The sequence below is a fragment of the Oryx dammah genome, unplaced genomic scaffold (assembly GCF_014754425.2).
Source record: "Oryx dammah isolate SB20612 unplaced genomic scaffold, SCBI_Odam_1.1 HiC_scaffold_9, whole genome shotgun sequence".
NCBI lineage: Eukaryota > Metazoa > Chordata > Mammalia > Artiodactyla > Bovidae > Oryx > Oryx dammah.
The window spans coordinates 50,942,296-50,965,670 of record NW_024070193.1 but is presented as its reverse complement, the minus strand read 5'-3'; the positions used below and the strand labels follow the sequence as shown (position 1 = coordinate 50,965,670).

Genomic DNA, 23,375 nt, shown 5'->3' with positions numbered 1-23,375 from the left:
CCCAAAAAAATGTTTTTAGGCATTTAGATGATCTTTTTTTCAAAATTTTAATTCTAAGATGTGAATTCTGCCTTACTGTAGAAGACACTTTGAGCACTTTTTAGCATTCCTTTAAAGAAATTGCCTATACATTTCCTCTGAATAAGAAGACTTTAAAAATCCTATCACTAATGGTGTAACTTTTCAGCACAAAAAATAAAAGAGTACTCAACTGCAGGGGTGATGAGGAACTAGAGGAGCAAATACGTTTTTCACTGAAATGTAATTTTGTGTTGCTAAGGAAGACATAAAGGTCATGGTGGAGTGTGATAAAAGGGTTAAAATAAATGAGAAGAATTTTTTTTATACCCAGAGGGAGAAGAAAGCCACAAGGAAATAGATCCACTAATGAATGAGGAAGGGCATGAAATTAATGATGACTCTAAAACGGCTGAGTTATTGAACTCATTTTTAAAAATCTGCCTTTAACAAGAGAAATGAAGCGAAGAAATACAGACAATTAGGGAGTAATGAAGACATTGAAGAAATGGCTATAGCCAACATCAGGATAGGGAATTCCTTACTTGGCAGTCCTTGGAAGATCCATATCTCCCCGAGTTATTTAAGGGTTTGGCCAGCATATTTACTGATCCAGGCATATTTTTTCTTAGAAAATGAGAGAATGTTAACATATTGGGGAATGTGGAGAAAACACACTCTTGAGAGTATTAGAATCTTCTGCCTAGAAAGGTAACCATCAGTAAAGTGTATCATTGAATATCTCCCAAAATATTAAGAATGCAAAACTGGCAGAGTACCTTCAATATGAACAAAGCAGGCCATCAGTTCAGTTCGTGTCCGACTCTTTGCGACCCCATGAATCACAGCACGCCAGGCCTCCCTGTCCATCACCAACTCCCGGAGCTCACTCAGACTCAGATCCATCGAGTCAGTGATGCCATCCAGCCATCTCATCCTCTGTCGTCCCCTTCTCCTCCTGCCCTCAATCCCTTCCAGCATCAGAGTCTTTTCCAATGAGTCAGCTCTTCTCATGAAGTGGCCAGAGTACTGGAGTTTCAGCTTTAGCATCATTCCTTCCAAAGAAATCCCAGGGCTGATCTCCTTCAGGATGGACTGGGTGGATCTCCTTGCAGTCCAAGGGACTCTCAAGAGTCTTCTCCAACACCACAGTTCAAAAGCATCAGTTCTTCAGCACTCAGCCTCTTCACACCCAACTCTCACATTCATACATGACTACTGGAAAAACTATGGCCTTGACTAGACGGACCTTAGTTGGCAAAGTAATGTCTCTGCTTTTGAATATGCTATCTAGGTTGGTCATCACTTTTCTTCCAAGGAGTAAGCATCTTTTAATTTCATGGCTGCTGTCACCATCTGCAGTGATTTTGGAGCCCCAAAAAATAAAGTCTGACACTGTTTCCACTGCTTCCCCATCTATTTCCCATAAAGTGATGGGACCAGATGCCATGATCTTCATTTTCTGAATGTTGAGCTTTAAGCCAACTTTTTCACTCTCCTCTTTCACTTTCAACAAGAGGCATTTTAGTTCCTCTTCACTTTCTGCCATAAGGCTGGTGTCATCTGCATATCTGAGGTTATTGATATTTCTCCCAGCAATCTTGATTCCAGCTTGTGTTTCTTCCAGTTCAGCATTTCTCATGATGTACTCTGCATAGAAGTTAAATAAGCAGGGTGACAATATACAGCCTTGACGTACTCCTTTTCCTATTTGGAACCAGTCTGTTGTTCCATGTCCAGTTCTAACTGTTGCTTCCTGACCTGCATACAGATTTCTCAAGAGGCAGGTTAGGTGGTCTGGTGTTCCCATCTCTTTCAGAGTTTTCCACAGTTTATTGTGATCCAAACAGTCAAAGCCTTGGTATAGTCAATAAAGCAGAAATAGATGTTTTTCTGAAACTCTCTTGCTTTTTCCATGATCTAGCAGATGTTGGCAATTTGATCTCTGGTTCCTCTGCCTTTTCTAAAAGCAGCTTGAATATCAGGGAGTTCACGGTTCACGTATTGCTGAAGCCTGGCTTGGAGAATTTTGAGTGTTACTTTACTAGCATGTGAGATGAGTGCAATTGTGCAGTAGTTTGAGCATTCTTTGGCTTTGCCTTTCTTTGGGATTGGAATGAAAACTGACCTTTTCCAGTCCTGTGGCCACTGCTGAGTTTTCCAAATCTGCTGGCATATTGAGTGCAGCACTTTCACAGCATCATCTTTCAGGATTTGAAATAGCTCAACTGGAATTCCGTCACCTCCACTAGCTTTGTTCGTAGTGATCCTTTCTAAGGCCCACTGGACTTCACATTCCAGGGTGTCTGGTTCTAGATGAGTGATCACACCATCATGATTATCCAGGTCATGAAGATCTTTTTTGTACAGTTCTTCTGTGTATTCTTGCTACCTCTTCTTAATATCTTCTGCTTCTGTTAGGTCCATGCCATTTCTGTCCTTTATCGAGTCCATCTTTGCATGAAATGTTCCCTTGGTATCTCTAATTTTCTTGAAGAGATCTCTAGTCTTTCCCATTTTGTTCTTTTCCTCTATTTCTTTGCATTGATCGCTGAAGAAGGCTTTCTTATCTCTTCTTGCTATTCTTTGGAACTCTGCATTCAGATGCTTATATCTTTCCTTTTCTCCCTTGCTTTTCGCTTCTTTTCTTTTCTCAGCTATTAGTAAGGCCTCCCCAGACAGCCATTTTGCTCTTTTCCATTTCTTTTCCATGGGGATGGTCTTAATCCCTGTCTCCTGTACAATGTCACGAACCTCATTCCATAGTCCATCAGGCACTCTATCTATCAGATCTAGGCCCTTAAATCTATTTCCCACTTCCACTGTATAATCATAAGAGACTTGATTTAAGTCATACCTGAATGGTCTAGCGGTTTTTCCTACTTTCTTCAATTTGAGTCTGAATCTGGTAATAAGGAGTTCATGATCTGAGCCACAGTCAGCTCCAGATCTTGTTTTTGTTGACTGTATAGAGTTTCTCCATCTTTGGCTGCAAAGAATATAATCAGTCTGATTTTGGTGTTGACCATCTGGTGATGTCCATGTGTAGAGTCTTCTCTTGCATTGTTGGAAGAGGGTATTTGCTATGACCAGTGCATTTCTTGGCAAAACTCTATTAGTCTTTGCCCTGCTTCATTCCACATTCCAAGGCCAAATTTGCCTGTTACTCCAGGTGTTTCTTGACTTCCTACTTTTGCATTCCAGTCCCCTATAATGAAAAGGACATCTTTTTTGGGTGTTAGTTCTAAGAGGTCTTGTAGGTCTTCATAGAACCATTCAACTTCAGCTTCTTCAGCATTACTGGTTGGGGCATAGACTTGGATTATCGTGATATTGAATGGTTTGCTTTGGAGATTAACAGAGATCATTCTGTTGTTTTTGAGATTGCATCCAAGTACTGCATTTCAGACTCTTCTGTTGACCATGATGGCTACTCCATTTCTTCTGAGGGATTCCTGCCCGCAGTAGTAGATATTATGGTCATCTGAGTTAAATTCACCCATTCCAGTCCATTTTAGTTCGCTGATTCCTAGAATGTCAACATTCACCCTTGCCATCTCTTGTTTGACCATTTCCAATTTGCCTTGATTCATGGACCTGACATTCCAGGTTCCTATGCAATATTGCTCTTTATAGCATCAGACCTTGCTTTTATCACCAGTGACATCCACAGCTGGGTATTGTTTTTGCTTTGGCTCCATCCCTTCATTCTTTCTGGAGTTATTTCTCCACTGATCTCCAGTAGCATATTGGACACCTACTGACCTGGAGAGTTCCTCTTTCAGTATCTTATCATTTTGCCTTTTCATACTGTTCATGGGGTTCTCAAGGCAGGAATACTGAAGTGGTTTGCCATTCCCTTCTCTGGTGGACCACATTGTGTCAGACCTCTTCACCATGACCCACCCATCATGGGTTGCCCTGCAGGCATGGCTTAGTTTCATTGAGTTAGACAAGGCTGTGGTCCTAGCGTGATTAGATTGACTAGTTTTCTGTGAGTATGGTTTCAGTGTGTTTGCCCTCTGATGCCCTCTTGCAACACCTACCATCTTACTTGGGTTTCTCTTACCGCGGGCATGGGGTATCTCTTCACAGCTGCTCCAGCAAAGCGCATCCACTGCTCCTTACCTTGGATGAGGGGTGTCTCCTCACCACCGCCCTTCCTGACCTTCAACCTGGGATGGCTCCTCTAGGCCCTTCTGCGCCCAGGCAGCCAGGGCTCCTTGGACATGGGGTTGATCCTCCAGGCCGCCGCCCTTGGCCTCGGGCACCGGGTGGCTCCTCTAGGGTGCTGCCCCTGACCTCAGACGCAGGGTAGCTCCTCTCGGCCATTCCTGCACCATCACAGCCTGGCACTCTCGGCTTCTGCCCCTGACCTCTGACATGGGGTAGCTCCTCTCAGCTGCGCTTAGTGTGCCGGCCGGTTGCAGCTGCCTGTGCTTAGTGTGCAGGCCATAGGAATCCACAGTTTTGCCATCACACACCCACAAAAGTTACTGGAAGACAAATAACAAAAGTCAAGCATTAGAACCCTGGGGTCATTTCTGATTTGGTGAGTCACCCAGTTGTGCTTGAAAAGTTAATCTCACAAAGAAAGTTACTGAATCCTGGTTTTGAAAATAGGTTAAAGTTCATCAAGAGTGATGAAACTACATAGGAAATCACATAAATGACTCAGGGGGCTCAGTATGGGCTAATATTGGTTCTGTTTTGTTCAAAATTTATTATTTATGATTAGCAAAATGATTAATGAATTGTTTAAAAGATTTTTAAATGATGTTATTCTCTGAAAGTCAGAGAAAACATAAAAACCGCAAAGAGGCAAAAGGATCAAAGGAGAGCTATAAATATCGAAGTGGAGATTTAGGCTAAAAAGAATGATGGGTGGGGTGAGATGAGAGTTCTTGAGAACTCAAAGGCCTTAGCTCAAGGAATTATGCAGTGTCTTGCAGTTGAGATGAGACAGAAATCCAACAACGTGACAACAGTCCTAATGAAGGAGATCTCTGCTCTTTTTCTTTCTCTTGTTCTTAACTGTACCAAAATGTCCTCAAATACTGCAAAGACTTGCTGGTGTGTTTTCTCATCTACTCATTAGCAGCATGAAGAACATTGCATCCAAAAAGCCATAGGTTCACAGCCACGCCATGGGAAAGAAAAAGCAGAAATGAATATAGAAGAGCCTGAAATGAGTGAGAAGAAGACCTCAAATGACCATGAGAACCTAAATTAACTCTGGGCTCTAGGCTTTTTTTTTTTTTTTTTTTTTTGAGGAAATTTAAAAGAAATGCCCACATTAGAAAGTGGTAAGATCAGGAAGAGAGGATGAAAAGTCTTCTGTGGAGTTGGTACCAATAAATACTGATTTAACAGAAAAATATAAAATCAGAAATTTGGAAATGGAGCAAAAGCATAGAGCAAGCTGCAATAATTTAATATTGCAGAGGAACTCATCAGGCATATCATGGACACTTGCTGTTGCATGGGGGAACTAGGGTGGGCTTGTAACACTTACCGCAACACTGACTTGGTGACTCTTCTGATGCTGCTTCTGTTTCACTCATGAGAAAACCAGGTATTCTGAATGCCCAGTTCAAGTGTTTTAAGTCTCTGCTATTGATGAAAACTCACTACTTCTCAAAGAGGATGCACTTTGTATTTTCCAAAGCACTTCTTCAGTGTTAATGAGAGCTCTGTGCTGTCAGACACTTGCAATGTCTGACACACTGACCATTATCACCACCACTTACATCACCCCTCTAGGGCAGGCATTGTTATCCAGGCATCACAACTAGGAAGAGTGACAGCCCCTTAAGTAGCACCCCTGGTGTCGTGCAGCACTGTGACGGTGGACAACACACCCAGGTAATAGCCTCCCCAGGCCTCCCTCCTGCTCCACCTGCTGCTCCACACCAAGACCAATAGAGTGCCGGATATTCTCTCTCTCACTCTCTATAAAATTTTTGGTTTCATCATTCTGACACTGTCTCAATTCAAAGGAACTGAAATGGGTTCTTGTCAGAGTCAATGATATCAATCACAAGAACCCAGAGGGATGGCCTGTAATGAAGACATTCCACTCTCCTGAAAGGTCTGTGTCGTACTGGTCCAGTGGTCACAGTTCTCAGCCTGGCCTTTGATGACCTGCCCTTGGTCCAAGGCATTTTCAGTAGTTCTATACACAGAGCCACTATCTGCATCTCCCAAGGCATGATGGTTGCAGTTTCTGCTCAGAGCAGCTATGTTTCCCTGAATGAAACCCAGCAAGAGAGACAGGGGAGTTTTTGCTTGTATCCTTTGCATGGTTGTATACACATTGTATACACATTGTAATACACAGGTACCTCATCTTCAGCCCTGCAGAAAGAAATAGCAACCACTCCAGTATTCTAGCCTGGGAAATCCCACAGAGGAACCTGGCAGGCTACAGTCCGTGGGGTTGCGAAGAGTTGGACACGATTGAGCCACTAAACAACAACAGCAACATTTTCCCAGCCTATGATTTCAAATTCTTAAATCAAGGTTTTGGGAGTTGATCTAGATAGCGAATTACTCAGAACATGCGCTAATGAAGACATCGATAATGTCACTACGTTCCCTAGAAGTTGTGTCTTCTTGAGCACAGCTTCAAATGAGAACTTAAAGTTAACAAGCCAAGAAGTTAAGTCATTGTTTCGTAAAATCATTCTATGTACACGTGTGGAGCTCTGGCAGTGTATTGGGAACTACATCCAGTCTGGGACACAGCACAGAAGCAATTGTCACTAGGCATCCTCATCCTCAAACTGGCAAATTATGAGGCATTCCACAACGCTTTCCCATTTTTTTTTTTTGTCAAAACAGTAAAGTTTGATGACTTATAAAGTAAATTCAAGGTTTTCCTTTCCATAATGTAATTTTCACTCCCAAGTTTCTAATACACTGTCTTAAACGTGGAAGTAATTACATCGTTGAAATAAAATGAGAAGTAGCTTGCAGTGCTGAATACTCCCTGGAGAGCATGTTGCATAAGTAAACTTTTTGTGGTTAAAAATAAAAAATAGTAAAGTTGAAAATCACTGGTTACTGGGAACAGACAGGTAAATGGATGACAATGAAACCACTGCCATATGTTAAAGCACTGTGGGAACACAGAGTAGATTGCATGGAGTTTACTAGATAGAATCAGGGTAGAATCAGAAATAGTTCCTGAAAAGAGGAGAAAACCCTACCAGTGTGATAATGTGACTGGGTTTGTTTTTTTTTTTTAATGGTGCTACCTTTTAATTTTTTAACTTTTAAAATTTATATATGTTTAGTCAAAGGATAATTGCTTTACAGTATTGTGCTCATTTCTGCCAAACTTCAACATGAATCAGCCATAGGTATACATATGTCCTCTCCCACTTGAACATCCCTCCCACCTCCCTCCTCATCCCACCCCTCTAGGTTGTTACAGAGCCCCATTTGAGTTCCCTGAGACATACAGCAAAATATGTAAAATGGCTATCCATTTTACATATGGTAATGCATGTTTTCATGTTACTCTTGCCGTATACCCTACCCTCTCTTTCCTCCCCTCTCACTGTGTCCGTAAGTCTGTTCTCCATGCCAAGACTGGTTTTTAATCTGCAATTATAAGCTAGATCATCTGAGCAGAGCAGCTTCTGAGTTCTCTGGGAGTAAGCTGTCTAGTCTGTGTAGTCTTTAGATTGGCTCTGCATCCATGCCCAGTTGACTCCAGTTTGCCATCACATCCATCATTCACTGTCTGAAGTACAAACTCCCAGCCTTCCACTATCCTCGGCATCATCAACTCAAACCACTCTTGATGTGTTTCCTTACCCAAAGCCTTTGTTGCCCAACTCCAACTCTCACTTACTCTTCTGTGGCCTTGAAGCTTCGACTTCTTCGTGAGAAAATTCTCATAGGTTCTTAACTCCTTTCTCCATGAATTTACATTGACTGATAGAGCTTTTTTCACTCAATCTATACATCTTACCCTCCCAATCTGCACATCTCACATATTTTAGAGGGAACCTGGCATTTTGTCATGGTCCTGGTTTCTAAAGTACACAGAGGAATATTCTGGATTTTTAAGCAGGTTACATTTAGCCCAGGTGAGAAAATCAATGGGGAATAAAAAGTCAATGGGGAATAATTGATTTAGAAAAGCATACACAGCCAAAGAGGCTCTAGAAATTAAGAAATCATATATTCTATAAGAACAATCATAATAAACACACATAAATCCCCATCACTAGTCAATACTGCTTTTCCAGGATCCCAAGACTTCTGTATAAAGTCAGTACTTAAGAAGGTTTATCTTGATGGACAAACAGAAGCAGACTATTAACTATGATATACTATAAAATCTACTACGTGAAATATAAATAAAATGTCTTCTGAATACTGGGTGAGAGGAAAAGTGATTTGCTTCCAAAGAGTTCCAGTTTGAACACCGAACTGTCATATTGTTGGATTTTGTGCTGTAGGTATAGGGAATTCCCACCACTTCCCCAGTGTGCTAAAATGAGTGTTATTCCTTTATCTTGTCTGAAATGTCCTTGCTCATCCAACATTTTTGCTCACTTGACTAACCCATGCCACTTTCTGGGCTGCAGTTAAGATGTTACCTGTTCCTGACAGCCTGACCTCATTCACTAAGTGGAGGTTATGTGCCCTATAATGAGGTCACATATAATTTGAAGTCACATATAGATCATCACTGGTTCCATGATCCTTACCTAGAACAGTGCTTGGCAGGTTCAGTTCTCATTAATATGGGTTGAATTAGTTGAACAGACAAATGACTGGATGAATGGATTTATCAGTGAATTGATGGATATACAGATATTTGTTTCTGGCTTTTGGGTGTGAGTCATACCACAGAGAAAGTTATTGTTTGTGAGAAGAATGAAGTCAAGAGAACTCAGTCTTGGATCAAGAGAAACATACCAAAGTCACACTCTGTTTATTCTTATATTCATTCAGATATTTAGTAAATGCCTAGTTGTTGTGTCAAAAGTGATCTGTAATGTTTTAAGTTTATTTTTGCTTGGAAGATAATTGCTTTACAATGTTGTGTTGGTTTCTGCCATACAACAGCATAAATCAGCCATAAGTGTACTTATGTCCCCTCCTTCTTGAACCTTTCCTCCCAACCCCATCCCACCCCTCTGGATTGTCACAGAGTTCCAGGTTGAGCTCCCTGTGTTATATACCAACTTCCCATTTGCTATCTATTTTAATATGGTAATGTATAAGTTTCAGTCTTACTCTCCCAGATCACCATTCCCTCTGCTTTCCCTGCCGTGTCCACAAGTCCATTCTCTATGATTGCATCTCCATTCCTTCCCTGCAGATAGGTTTATTGTTACCATTTTTCTAGATCCCATATATATGCATTATGTATGATATTTGTTTTTCTCTTTCTGACTTACTTCACTCTGTATAAAAGGCTCTAGGTTCATTCATCACACTAGAACTGACTCAACCATGTTCCTTTTTATGACTGAGTAATATTCCATTGTATATATGTACCACAACTTCTTTATCCATTCATCTGCTGATGTGTATCTGGGTTGTTTCCATGTTCTAGCTATTGTAAATAGTGCTGAAGTGAACATTGGGGTACATGTGTCTTTTAACTATGGTTTTCTCAGGGCATATGCCCAGTAGTGGGGATACTGGGTCATATGGAAATTTTATTTCTAGTTTTTAAATAAATCTCTATACTATTCTCTATAGTGGCAGTATCAATTTATATTCCCACCAATACTGCAAGAAGGTTCCCTTTGCTCCATATCCCCTCCAGCATTTATTGTTTGTAGGTTTTTTTGACAATGGCCATTCTAACTGATGTGAGGTGATATCTCACTATAGATTTTATTTTCATTTCTCTAATAATGAGTGATGTTGAGCATCATCTCATGCATTTGTTGGCCACCATATGTCTCCTTTGGAGAAATGTCTGTTTAGCTGTTTAGGTCCTCTGTCTATTATTTAATGGGTTGTTTGTTTCTCTGGTGTTGAGCTGCATGAGCTACTTGTATATTTTGGAGATTAATCCTTTGTTAGTTGCTTCATTTGCAATTATTTTCTCCCATTTTAAGTTTTTTCTTTTCATCTTGTTTATAGTTTCCCTTGCTGTGCAAAAGCTTTAAGTTTCATTTGTTTATTTTTATTTCCATTACTATAGGAGGTGGGTCTAAGGGGATATTATTGTGATTTACATCAAAGAATGTCTGCTTATGTTTTCCTCTAAGAGTTTTATAGTTTCTGGCCTTTCATTTGGGTCTTTAATATATTTTACTTTTATTTTTATGTATAGTGTTAACAAGTGTTCTAATTTCATTCTTTTACATATTCAGTTCAGTTCAGTTGTTCAGTCGTGTCCGACTCTTTGCGACCCCATGAATCGCAGCACGCCAGGCCTCCCTGTCCATCACCGTCTCCCGGAGTTCACTCAGACTTACGTCCATCGAGTCTGTGATGCCATCCAGCCATCTCATCCTCGGTCGTCCCCTTCTCCTCCTGCCCCCAATCTCTCCCAGCATCAGAGTCTTTTCCAATGAGTCAATTCTTCGCATGAGGTGTCCAAAGTACTGGAGCTTCAGCTTTAGCATCATTCCTTGCAAAGAAATCCCAGGATTGATCTCCTTCAGAATAGACTGGTTGGATCTCTTGCAGTCCAAGGGGCTCTCAAGAGTCTTCTCCAACACCACAGTTCAAATGCATCAATTCTTCGGTGCTCAGCTTTCTTCACAGTCTAACTCTCACATCCATACATGACCACTGGAAAAACCATAGCCTTGACTAGACGGACCTTAGTCAGTAATGTCCCTGCTTTTGAATATACTATCTAAGTTGGTCATAACTTTTCTTCCAAGGAGTAAGCGTCTTTTAATTTCATGGCTGCAGTCACCATCTGCAGTGATTTTGGAGCCCAAAAAAATAAAGTCTGACACTATTTCTACTGTTTCCCCATCTATTTCCCATGAAGTGATGGGATGTAGATATCTGGTTTTCCCAGCACCACTTATCAAACAGACTGTCTTTTCTCCATTGTATATTTTTGACTCCTTTGTCAAAGATAAGGCACCCATATGTGCATGTGTTTATCTCTAGGCTTTCTACCATGTTCCATTGATCTATATTTCTGTTTTTGTGCCAGTACCATACTGTCTTGATGGTGACTGTGGCTTTGTAGTATAGTCTGAAGTCAGGAAGTTTGATTACTCCAGCTCTGTTCTTCTTTCTCAAGATAGCTTTGGCTATATGGGGTCTTTTGTATTTCCTTACAAATTGTGAACTATTTGTTCTAGCTCTATGGAAAATGCCATTGGTAAGGTGATAGGGATTGCACTGAATCTGTAGATTGACTTGGGTAGTATAATCATTTTCACAATATTGATTCTTCCAGTTCAAGGATATGCTATATCTCTCCATCTGTTTGTGTGGGTCAAGACAATTTTAAAGATTCCATGAAGTCTTGCAGTACAGTGTGATCAGGGTCTATAATGTCTATAACCTTTATCAAGAGTAGAACTAAGTAAGGCTGAACCAAATGGTCCATAGACCATTGCACGGTCCTGTCCAGTTTCTCTCCTTCTCATCATCATAACAGCACAGATCCCAAGCACCTGGGACATCATCAGTATATATGAGAAAAGTAGTCTTCCTTTGTGATATTTTTTATTTAATTTTATTTATTTATTTAGCCACATGATGTGACATGTGGGATCTTAGTTCCCTAACAAGGGATCAAACCTGGACACCCTGCATTGGAAGCACAGACTCTTAACTACTGGACCCCCAGGGAAGTCCCATGATATTTACTTTTAATGTGTAGATGTTTGCCTTTGAGAGTCTCATATTCTTTTTCTTGAGAGATTTTTCCCTATTATATAATCATGTACCTACTTAAGATCAGGGAAAATTATCCAGATGAAACTAGATATTACCAACATTTTGACATTATGCATATCACTTCCTCCTGTTCTATATATACTAAATAAATGAGAAAAAATAAAGGAAAAATACCATATAATGTCTGCATAACTGAAAAGCAGTGGAAAGTGAGTTATGTTAATATCTAGGGAATAGGCAATCCAGACTGAAGAAATCAAGAACTCATGAATCTTAAGATAAGCAAGTGTAAGGAAGGTTTGACAAATAGTGTTGAAACTTACATGGAAAGAGAAGAGAGCAAAGGAAGAGAGGAAGTGAAGGCCACACCATCTAGGAAAATGAGGTCTTTGTGAGGATTTTGGTGACTGTTCTGAGTGACCTGAGAACCCACTGAAACTTTCATTTTTTTGTTTTTTGTTTTTACATGAAGCTCTCATACTTAAAATTATTCATTTTAAAGTGGCATTGAGTATATTACATATTACATATTCAGTGTGTATTACATATTCAGTGGCATTGAGTGTATTACAATTTTTTGCATCCATTACTTCTATCTAATTCCAGACATTTTCATCAACACAAACTAAAACTCTCTACACATTATTAATAGTTAATAATATTATTATTAATATTAATAATATCAATGACAGTGCCTGGTAACCACCAATCTGCATTCTGCTTTGTGGATTTCCTTATTCTGGGTATTTCATAGAAATGGAATCCTAGAATATGTAACCTTTGGTGACCATCTTCTTTCACTTAGTAACAGTATTTTCAGGATCCATCCATGTTGTACCATGAGTCAGCCCTTCATTTCTTTTTGTGTCTAAAATTATTCCGTTGCATGGATATACTGCAATTTGTTTATCCATTCGTCTTGGGATTTAGAAGGTTGTTCTCACTGCTATGCAGAGAATAAATTGCAGGGGATGGAGACAGAGCAAGGAAAAAATTTAGGAGTTAATTGCTGTCATCGGACTAAGAGATAATGCTGCTATAAAGCAGATTATAATACACAGAGAACAAAGAGAAATGTTCCAATTGAAGCTATTAAGAGCAGACAAGATTCTGTAATGGTTTGGATATGTGGGAAAGAAATGTTGCAGGGATGACTGAGATTTCTGGCCCAAGGAATTAGATGATTGAAATGACCGATTATTTATAAAGTTGAAATTGTGAAGTCGTAGGTTGAAGTGGTAAAGCCACGGGTTTAGTTTTGTACATGTTAAATTAGTAATCTTTTCAACTTATTTATCAGATGTCTATTACCATGTGGAGAAGGCAGTGGCAACCCACTCCACTACTCTTGCCTGGAAAATCCCATGGACAAAGGAGCCTGGTAGGCTGCAGTCCATGGGGTCGCTAAGGGTCAGATACAACTGAGCGACTTCACTTTCACTTTTCACTTTCATGCATTGGAGAAAGAAATGGCAACCCACTCCAGTGTTCTTGCCTGGAGAATCCCAGGGATGGGGGAGCCTGGTGGGCTGCCATCTCTGGGGTCGCACAGAGTTGGACATGACTGAATTGACTTAGCAGCATTACCATGTAACAAACCATGACAAAACGTAATTTATTTGGTTATGGATCTCTGTGTCAGCAATTCATGCAGAGCTCAGCTGAGCGCTTCTGCTGGCCTCAGCTGCCATTACTTATGTGGTTTCAGTAGGCTAGAGGCTTTGGAGGCTTCACTGGAATCTGGTTGATCTAGGCTAGGAAACCTCAACGAGGATGTATCATTCTTTTCCAAGTGGTTTTATCTTCCAGTAAGCTTAGAATACGCTTTTTTATGTGGAAAATTCAGGGCAATAAGAGGGGAGTGGAAGCTTCATTGTCTTTGGTATTCTCAGTTTGCAACTTTGGCCATGTCCCTTCTACTATGTGCAATTAGTTAAATAAAGTCACGAATTCAACCCAGATCACATAGAGTAAAGAAATTCAGCCCCTTGATGGGACCGTCTGTGTCACATTGTGAAGGTATGCAAAGCAGGGAAGAAATGGTGGCTTTAAATAAAATAATTTGCCACACCATCAAAGTGGAAATATTGAGAACATGTTGATGTATATGCACCTAAAGTTTAGGAGGGGAAGCCTGGGCAAGGGAGTGGATGTAGACTGATGGCAAAGAGAATGAATTAGGTAACAAGTGAGGTAGATGAGACCAAAAAAACATTGTATTCAAGAACTGATAATGAAATACACCAAAAATGATTATGCATTTGTTGCTTATGTTGTAGATATTGGCTTTTCTGACAGATAAGTATCTTTGAAGTTGTCTGCCCAGTTTGTAATGGTGAGTATTTTCTCTCCAGCCCTAGGCTAAGAGAAGGGCAGTAGTTTATGTGAATGCCAAAATTCTTCCTGTATTAAGCTCATTAAAAGATCTGAATCTCCATTAATATCCAGGAAAACTAGGGCAGCAATGGTCTGCAATGCTAATGGGAGCTATGAATTTGAATTTTCATTGAAGTTATAAGGCCATGTGTTTTAAACATAGGTAAAACTCAGTGGTGAGGGCAGTTGAAAGACATTCATTTTATAACCATGTTGAAACACATACTTTTTATTAACTACCTTGCTGTACATAAAATTGTTCTGAGAGTGAGAGTGAGAGTGAAGTCGCTCAGTCATATCCGACTCTTTGCGACCCCATGGACTGTAGCCTATCAGGCTCCTCTGTCCATGGGATTTTCCAAGCAAGAGTGCTGGAGTGGATTGCCATCTCCAAGATTGTTCTAGGTCCTCACAATTATGCAAAATTGAATGAAGCACTTGATCATGGTTTTCAAATGGATCACCACTTAAATAAGACAACAAAGATGAGAGGATACATTTTTTAAAATCTTAATGGTAATGGAAGAGTGATCATGTTCACACAAAATACATACATGTATGTATGGAAAGATATATTTAGCAACAGAGTATAGGAGAGAAGACACAGAGGGGCCAGAGTCAAATCCTTACCAATTAGTAGCATCTGTAAGTAAATCTCTTAGTCCAGTAAAAACTTCAGTTACCACTTATAATTCTTGCAGTGTGCAGGCCAGCATTCTGGGTTTCCCTGGTGGCTCAGTGGTAAAGAATCTGCCTGGCAATGCAGGAGATGTGGGTTCAATCCCTGGGTCGGGAAGATCCCCTAAAGAGGGAAATGGCAACCCACTCCAGTATTCTGGCCTAGAAAATTCTATGAATGGAGGAGCCTGGTGGGCTACAGTCCATGAGATCGCAAAGCCACACAACTTCGAGGCTAAATAACAACAACAAGGGTACTGTTCTAAGTACATACATATCAAGTCACTGAGTTATCATAGCAACCAACAAGGCAGGAGACATTTTTGTGTCTAACCACGTCCAGCTCCCCCAGCTTGTTTTCTCTGTGTTCTACACCACCTCCCCTCAAGTGTGTGCCACCTCTCAGATAATCCCTAAAGCCTTAGCCACTCAACCAGGATGCAGATACCACTTGGGGGTAACCCCTCAGCTTCCCTCACTTTAGAGGGATCATTTTGGAGAAGTATTCCATGTGGTTCCTTGGACAGTCCCGAGGGTGAAGGAGCTTCCATTGTTCACAGAAACTAGCTCAGGGATGCCCTTTCCTGTCTTCCTCACTCTGCTTTCTGCAGTTGCCTTCCTAGTAAACTATCTGCACCTGAATCTACACTTAGGGCACTGTCTTTAGAAAGGAACAAAGTGTCCCTCTGATAGAAAAATGAGGTTGTAAACATTTAAGAACTTGAACAAAATCATCTACAAAAATGATGAGAATCTAGGTTCTCTCTGATCTTTTAGGGTTCAAGAGAACCAAATCTTCTAAAATCAAGATATTCATTAATTGTTATAGATAAATAAAATACTCACAGATGTAACTATGAAATTCCATGATTCTAAATTACAATACTTATTCACAAAGCAGGAAAGAAATATTTCCTGGATAAGAATGTAAGACCTAGAACACTGACTAGGGGCCAGAAAAGTCGTCTTATTCCTTTGCTATTCTCAAAATAAATTACTAACGAAATAGCCTTCTTTTTACAATTTATTTATTTGTTTATATTTATCTTGGCCTGCACCGGGTCTTCGCTGCTGCGTGTCAGCTGTCTTTAGCTGGAGCGAGCAGGGGCTACTCTCTAGTTGTGGCACACAGGCTTCTCATTGCGGGTGGCTTCTCTCGCTGCAGAGCATGGGCTCCAGGGTGCAGAGTTTTCAGTAGTTGCAATAGTTGGTCTCAGTAGTTGTGGCTCATGCTCGTTAGTGCACAGGCCCAGTAGTTGGGGTGCTCAGGCTTAGTTGCTCCATGGCATGTGGGATCTTCCCAGACCGGAGATTGATCACATGTCCCCTGCATTGTAAGGCAAATTCTTAACCACTGGACCACCACTGGAGTCTGAGCCTCATATTTTTATCCCTGAATGTTTATTTCAATATATAATGCACTGAAAGACCCTGAGTTATAGGATATTTAAAAGTATTCTTTGTGTTTGCTGACTCTTGGCTCCTTCCAGATTTATGGGGAGTTTGATGAGAGTTATAACCTATTTTCGTATGGTATTTTGTTGTCTGAGTGCTTGCACGTATGTTATCTCATTTAACTGTTAGCGCAACTTTATGATGTACATAGAATCATTTTACAGATGAGGAAACTTAATGGCAGTGGTTGTACTTTGCTTACACTAATATACTTTGCATATGCAGAACCAGATAATGAAACCACATATCTTTGTAATCTGTGGCAAGGCTTTGTCTACTGCAGCACAGTGATTTACGAAGTTTGTGACTACAGCCAATGTTGAGGAAAGCAGTAAAAAGTCTACTTTCTGGGTGAGTCAAATGGAAAGGAGATGGTTTCAGTGAGTCTATAAACAGCCAGTTCCTATGAAAGTGGTGCTAATCATGCTGTATCAAATATAACAGAAGTTACCTTTAACCATAAAGGAGAGTTGAGTCATTAATTGCAATGTGGCTGTTGTTGTTGTTGTTCAGTTGCTAAGTCGTGGCCGACTCTTTGCAATCCCATGGACTACAGCAGGTGAAGTTTCCCTGTCCTTCACTATCTCCCAGAGTTTGCTCAAATTCATGTCCACTGTCAGTGTGCTTCCAACCTTCTCATCCTCTGCCACCCTCTTCTTTTGCCTTCAGTCTTTCCCAGAAATCAGGATCGTTTCCAGTGAGTGGGCTCTACACATCAGGTGGCCAAAGTATTGGAGCTTCAGCTTCAGCATCAGTCCTTCCAATGAATGTTCAGGGTTGATTTTCTTTAGGTTTGACTGGCTTGATCTCCTTGCAGTCCAAGGGACTTTCAAGAGTCTTCTCCAGCACAACAATTCAAAAGCATCAGTTCGGGTTCAAGTCATTAATTGCTGCTGCTGCTAAGTCATTTCAGTCATGTCCAGCTCTGTGCGACCCCATAGACGGCAGCCCACCAGGCTCCCCCATCCTTGGGATTCTCCAGGCAAGAACACTGGAGTGGGTTGCTGTTTCCTTCTCCAATGCATGAAAGTGAAAAGTGAAAGTGAATTCTCTCAGTCGTGCCTGACTCTTAGCAACCCCATGGACTGCAGCCTACTGGGCTCCTCCGTCCATGGGATTTTCCAGGCGAGAGTACTGGAGTGGGTTGCCATTGTCTTCTTCTTAATTGTTATGTGGTTACTTTTTGCTAATTTCAAGCTGCTGGCTCACAATATACTTGAAAAGGAGAAGTCAAGAATCTGTATGTGAGTAGTTAGCATTTGCCCTTTCTAAAAAGCCAGGGAAAGCAATTTTTAATTAGTCATTTCAATCTGAGCAGTTTCAGGTAATATTTTCTATGTTCTTCATCTTTTCACCCTACCTGCGAAGTGATAAAAACCTTTAATTCTGGATAACATTTTCATATGGTCTTAATAAGTCAGCAGTTTCTAGCACTCCCAAGCTCTGTTCTGACCTGTCTCCTTCCTTTCTACAATCTGTCAATACTTTTTTTTTAATTGTGGTAAAAAAATTATATAACCTATCATTTACCATTTTAACCATTTCTAAGTTTACAGTTCAGGAGTGTTAAGTATATTCACATTGTTGTGCAACTATCCTTTCCATTCATCTCCATAACTCTTTTTTATACTGTAAAATGGACACTATACTTATCAGACTATAACTCCCCATTCTCCCCTCCCACCAGCCCCTGACAACCATTATTCTGCTTTCTGTGTCTTTGAATTGGACTACCCTAAGAACCTTGTATAAGTGGAATTATACAGCATTTGTATTTTTGTGACTGACTTGTTTAGCATCATGTCCTCAAGATTCATCTATCTTATAACATGCATCAGAATTTCATTCCTTTTTAAGGATGACAGATATACCATTGTATGTATATATAACATTTTGTCTACCCATTTATCCAAGTGTTAGACACTTGGGTTGTTCCAGCCTCTTTGCTATACTCTGGACATGGATGTGAAAATATCTCTTTGAGATCCTGCTTTCAATTCTTTTGGATATAGAAGTTAAATTGCTGGTTTATAGGTAGTTCTATTTAAAAAAAATTTTAGGAACCTCCATACTGTTTTCCACAGCAGTTATGCAGTTTTGTACTCCCACCAACAATACAATTATACCAAAGAAATCCTCCCACTGTTGTGAAAGTTCTAGGGCCCACAACAGATTTCCCAACCAGGGGATCCAGCAAAGGGACTGAGAACTCCCAAGGAATTTGACTTTGAAGACCAGCGGGATTTGATTACAGAGCTTCCACAGGACTGGGAAAATAGACTCTCGGAGAACACAAACAAAACTTTGTATGCAGCAGGACCCAGGAGAAAGGAGCAGTGACCCCACAAGAGACTGAGCCAGACTTGCCTGTAAGTGCCCAGGAGGCTCCAGTGGAGGCCAGGGTTGACAGTGGCCTGCTGTGGGGTCAGGAGCACTGGAGACAATACTCCTGGCATAAGTCCTTTTAAAGAAGGTCGCCATTTCCACCATTACCCATACCATAGTTGGGCCTCAGTCCAAACTACAGGGACAGTACACAGCCCCATCCATCAAAACAATATTGAATTAAAGATTTACTGAGCATGGCCCCACCCATCAGAGTAAGACCCAGATTCCCCGACAGCCAGCCCCTCCCATCAGGAGGCTTCCACAACCTCTTCTACTTATCCATCAGAGGGCAGACAGAATGGAAACCACAATTACAGAAAACTAACCAAACTGATCACTTGGATCACAGCCTCGTCAAACTCAATGAAACTATGAACCATGCAGTGTAGAGCCAAACAAGATGGATGGTTTATGGTGGAAAATTCTGACAAAACATGGTCCACTGGAGAAGGGAATGGCAAACCACTTCACTATTCTTGCTTTGAGAATGCCGTCAGTTAAGTTCAGTCACTGAGTCGTGTCCTTTGCAACCCCATGGATGGCAGCACGCCAAGCTTCCCTGTCCATCACCAACTCTCAAAGCCTACTCAAACTCATGTCCATCGCATTGGTGATGCCATCCAACCATCCTCTGTCATCCCTTTCACCTCCCATCTTCAATCATTCCCAGCATCAGGGTCTTTTCCAGTGAGTCGATTCTTTGCATCAGGTGGCCAAAGTATTGGAGTTTCAGCTTCAGCGTCAGTCCTTCCAATGAACATTCAGGACTGATTTCATTTAGGATTCTCTGGTTGGATCTCCTTGCAGTCCAAGGGACTCTCAAGATTCTTCTCCAACACCACAGTTCAAAAGCATCAATTCTTTGGCACTCAGCTTTCTTTATAGTCCAGCTCTCACATACATACATGACTACTGGAAAAATCATAGCTTCGACTAGACAGACCTCTGTTGGTAAAGTAATGTCTATGCTTTTTAATATGCTGTCAAAGTTGATCATAACTTTTCTTCCAAGGAGCAAGCATCTTTTAATTTCATGGCTGCAATCACCATCAGCAGTGATTTTTGAGCCCCTAAAAATAAAGTCTCTCACTCTTTCCATTGAGAATGCCATTGAGAATGCTATGAACAGTATGAAAAGGCAAAAAGATATGACACTGAAAGACAAACTCCCCAGGTTGGTAGATGCCCAGTATGCTACTGGAAAAGGGTGGAGAAATAGCTTCAGAAAGAATGAAGAGGCTGAGCCAAAGCAAAAACAATGCCCAGCTGGGATTGTGACTGGAAGTGATGGAAGTGAAGTCGGATGCTCTAAGAACAATACTGCTTAGGAACCTGGAATGTCAGGTCCATGAATCAAGGTAAATTGGAAGTGGTCAAACAGGAGATGGCAAGAGTGAACATTGACATTTGAGGAATCAGTGAACTAAAATAGACAGGAAAGGTTGAATTTTATACAGATGATCACTATATATACCACTGTGGGCAAGAATCCCTTAGGAGAAATGGAGTAGCCCTCATAGTCAACAGAAGAATCATAAATGCAGTACTTGAGTGCAGTCCCAAAAAACACAGAATGATCTCTGTTCACTTCCAAGGCAAACCATCAATAGCCCAGTAATCCAAGTCTATGCCTTGACCAGTAATGCTGAAGAAGCTGAAGTTCAATGGTTCTATGAAGACCTTTTTAACTAACACCAAAAAGAGATGTCCTTTCCATCATAAGGGACTGGAATGCAAAAGTAGGAAGTCAAGAGATACCTGAAGTAACAGGCAAGTTTGACCTTAGAATACAAAATGAAGCAGGGCAAAGGCTAACAGAGTTTTGCCAAGAGAACACACTAGTCATAGCAGACACTCTCTTCCAGCAACACAAGTCACGTGGACATCAACAGATGGTCAATAGAAAAATAAGATTGGTTATATTCTTTGCATCTGAAGATGGAGTAGCCCTCATACAGTCAGCAAAAACAAGACTAGGAGGTAACTGTGGCTCAGATCATGAACTCCTTATCGCAAAATTCAGACTAAAATTGAAGAAAGTATGACCTAAATCAAACACCTTTGGAATATACCATTAAAGTGACAAATAGATTCAAGGGATTATCTGATAGATAGAGTACCTGAAGAACTGTGGACAGAGGTTAGTAACATTGTACAGGAGGTAGTGATTAAAACCATCCCCAGGAAGAATTGCAAAAAGGCAAAATGGTTGTCTGAGGAGGCCTTACAAATAGCTGAGAAAAGAAGAGAAGTGAAAGGCAAATTAGAAAAGGAAAGATATATCCATCTGAATGCAGAGTTCCAAAGAATAGCAAGGAGAGAGAAGCAAGTCTTCCTAAGTCATCAATGCAAATAAATAGAAGAAAACAATAGAAAGGGAAAGACTAGAGATCTCTTCAAGAAAATTAGAGATACCAAGGGAACATTTCGTGCAAAGATGAGCACAATACAGGACAGAAATGGTTATGGACCTAACAGAAGCAGAAGATATTAAGAAGAGGCAGCAAGAATACACAGAAGAACTGTACAAAAAAGACCTTCATGACCCAGATAACCACGATGGTGTGCTCACTCACCTAAAGCCAAACATCCTGGATATCAAAGTCAAGTGGGCCTTAGGAAACATCACTACGAACAAAGCTAGTGGAGGTGATGGAATTCCAGTTGAGCTATTTCAAATCCTGTGATGCTGTGAAAGTGTTGCACTCAATATGCCAGCAAATTTGGAAAACTCAGCAATGGCCACAGGACTGGAAAAGGTCAGTTTTCATTCCAATCCCAAAGAAAGTGAATGCCAAAGAATGCTCAAACTACCACACAATTGCACTCATCTCACATGCTAGCAAAGTAACGCTCAAAATTCTCCAAGCCAGGCTTCAACAATACATGAACTATGAACTTGCAGATGTTCAAGCTGGATTTAGAAAAGGCAGAGGAATCAGAGATCAAATTGCCAACATCTGTTGCATCATAGAAAAAGCATGAGATTTCCAGAAAAACATCTATTTCTGCTTCATTGACTATGCCAAATCCTTTGACTATGTGGATCACCACAAACTGTGGAAAATTCTTAAAGAGATGGGAATTCCAGACCACCTTACCTGCCTCCTGAGAAATCTGTATGCAGGTCAAGAGGCAAGTTAAAACCAGACATGAAACAATGGACCAGTTCCAAATTGGGAAAAGTGTACATCAAGGCTGTATATTGTCACCGTCTTATTTAACTTATATGCAGAGTACATCATGTGAAATGCCGGGTGGGATCAAGTACAAGCTGGAATCAGGATTGCCAGAGGAAATGTCAATAACCTCAGATATGGAGACGACACCACCTTTATGGCAGATAGTGAAGAGAAACTAAAGAGCCTCTTGATGAAAGTGAAAGAGGTGAAAGAAAAAGCTAGCTTAAAACTCAACATTCAGAAAACTAAGATCATGGCATCTGGTCCCATCACTTCATGGCAAATAGATGGAGAAAAAATGGAAACAGTGAGAGACTATTTCCTTGGGCTCCAAAATTACTGCAGATGGTAACTGCACCCATGAAATTAAAAGATGCTTTCTCCTTGGAAGAAAAGCTATGACAAAACTAGACATTATATTAAAAAGCAGACATTACCTTATTGAAAAAGGTCCATCTAGTCAAAGCTATGTTTTTTCCAGTAGTGATGTATGGATGTGAGAGTTGGCCCATAAAGAAAGCTGAGCACCGAAGAACTGATGCTTTTGAACTGTGGTGTTGGAGAATACCCTTGAGAGTCCCTGGGAGAGCAAGGAGATCAAGGCAGTCATTCCTAAAGGAAATCAGTCCTGAATATTCATTGGAAGGACTATGCTGAAGCTAAAACTCCAATACTTTGGCTGCCTGATGCAAAGAACTAACTCACTAGAAATAACTGATGCTGGATAAGATTGAAGGCAGGAGGAAAAGGGGACAACAGAGGATGGTATGGTTGAATGACATCACCAACTCAGTGGGCATGAATTTGAGCAAGCTCTAGGAGTTAGTGATGGACAGGGAGGCCTGACATGCTGCAGTCCATGGGGTCACAAAGAGTTGGACACGACTGAGCTACTGAACTGAACCAACAGTACATAAGGGGTACAGTTTTTCTGCATCCTCACCAACACTGGTTATATTCTGTATTTTTTATAGTAGCTATTCTAATAGGTAGGACATAAGGACTAATTATAGTTTTAATTTGTATTTGTCTAATGACTGGTAATGTTGAGCATTTTTTCCTGCTTATTGCTTATTTGTTCCTCACCTTTGGAGAAATGTCTATTCAAGCTCTTATCTCATTTTTAAAAATATGGTCTTCTTCATGAATTTTCAGATCTTTCTTACACATCATCCATACTACTCGTCTCTGTATCTTTCCAATTTTAATACTTCTGCTGCCAAAGCACAAACTAAGTTGTTGATTCTTAGGAGAATTTTCAGTGTTTCTCTAACATATTTCCTCTTTTCAAACAAACCACCATCCTCCAACTATGCACCCAATCCCAACTTTTTCTCCATAAAATTTTGAAGGAAATTTATATGTCCTTAAAACATTTATTGTTCATGTTCAAGTCATGAGTTCTTTTCATTTCTTTTTCCCAGGATT

The 23,375-nt window shown here is 40.5% G+C and overlaps 1 non-coding gene across 1 annotated transcript; it reads right to left on the bottom strand.

Annotated features, from left to right (window-relative positions):
• Positions 1 to 23,072: 23,072 nt before the first annotated feature.
• Positions 23,073 to 23,175, bottom strand: LOC120868505. Its single transcript, XR_005722247.1, has one exon. It is a non-coding gene; the product is annotated as a U6 spliceosomal RNA (small nuclear RNA).
• Positions 23,176 to 23,375: the final 200 nt, after the last annotated feature.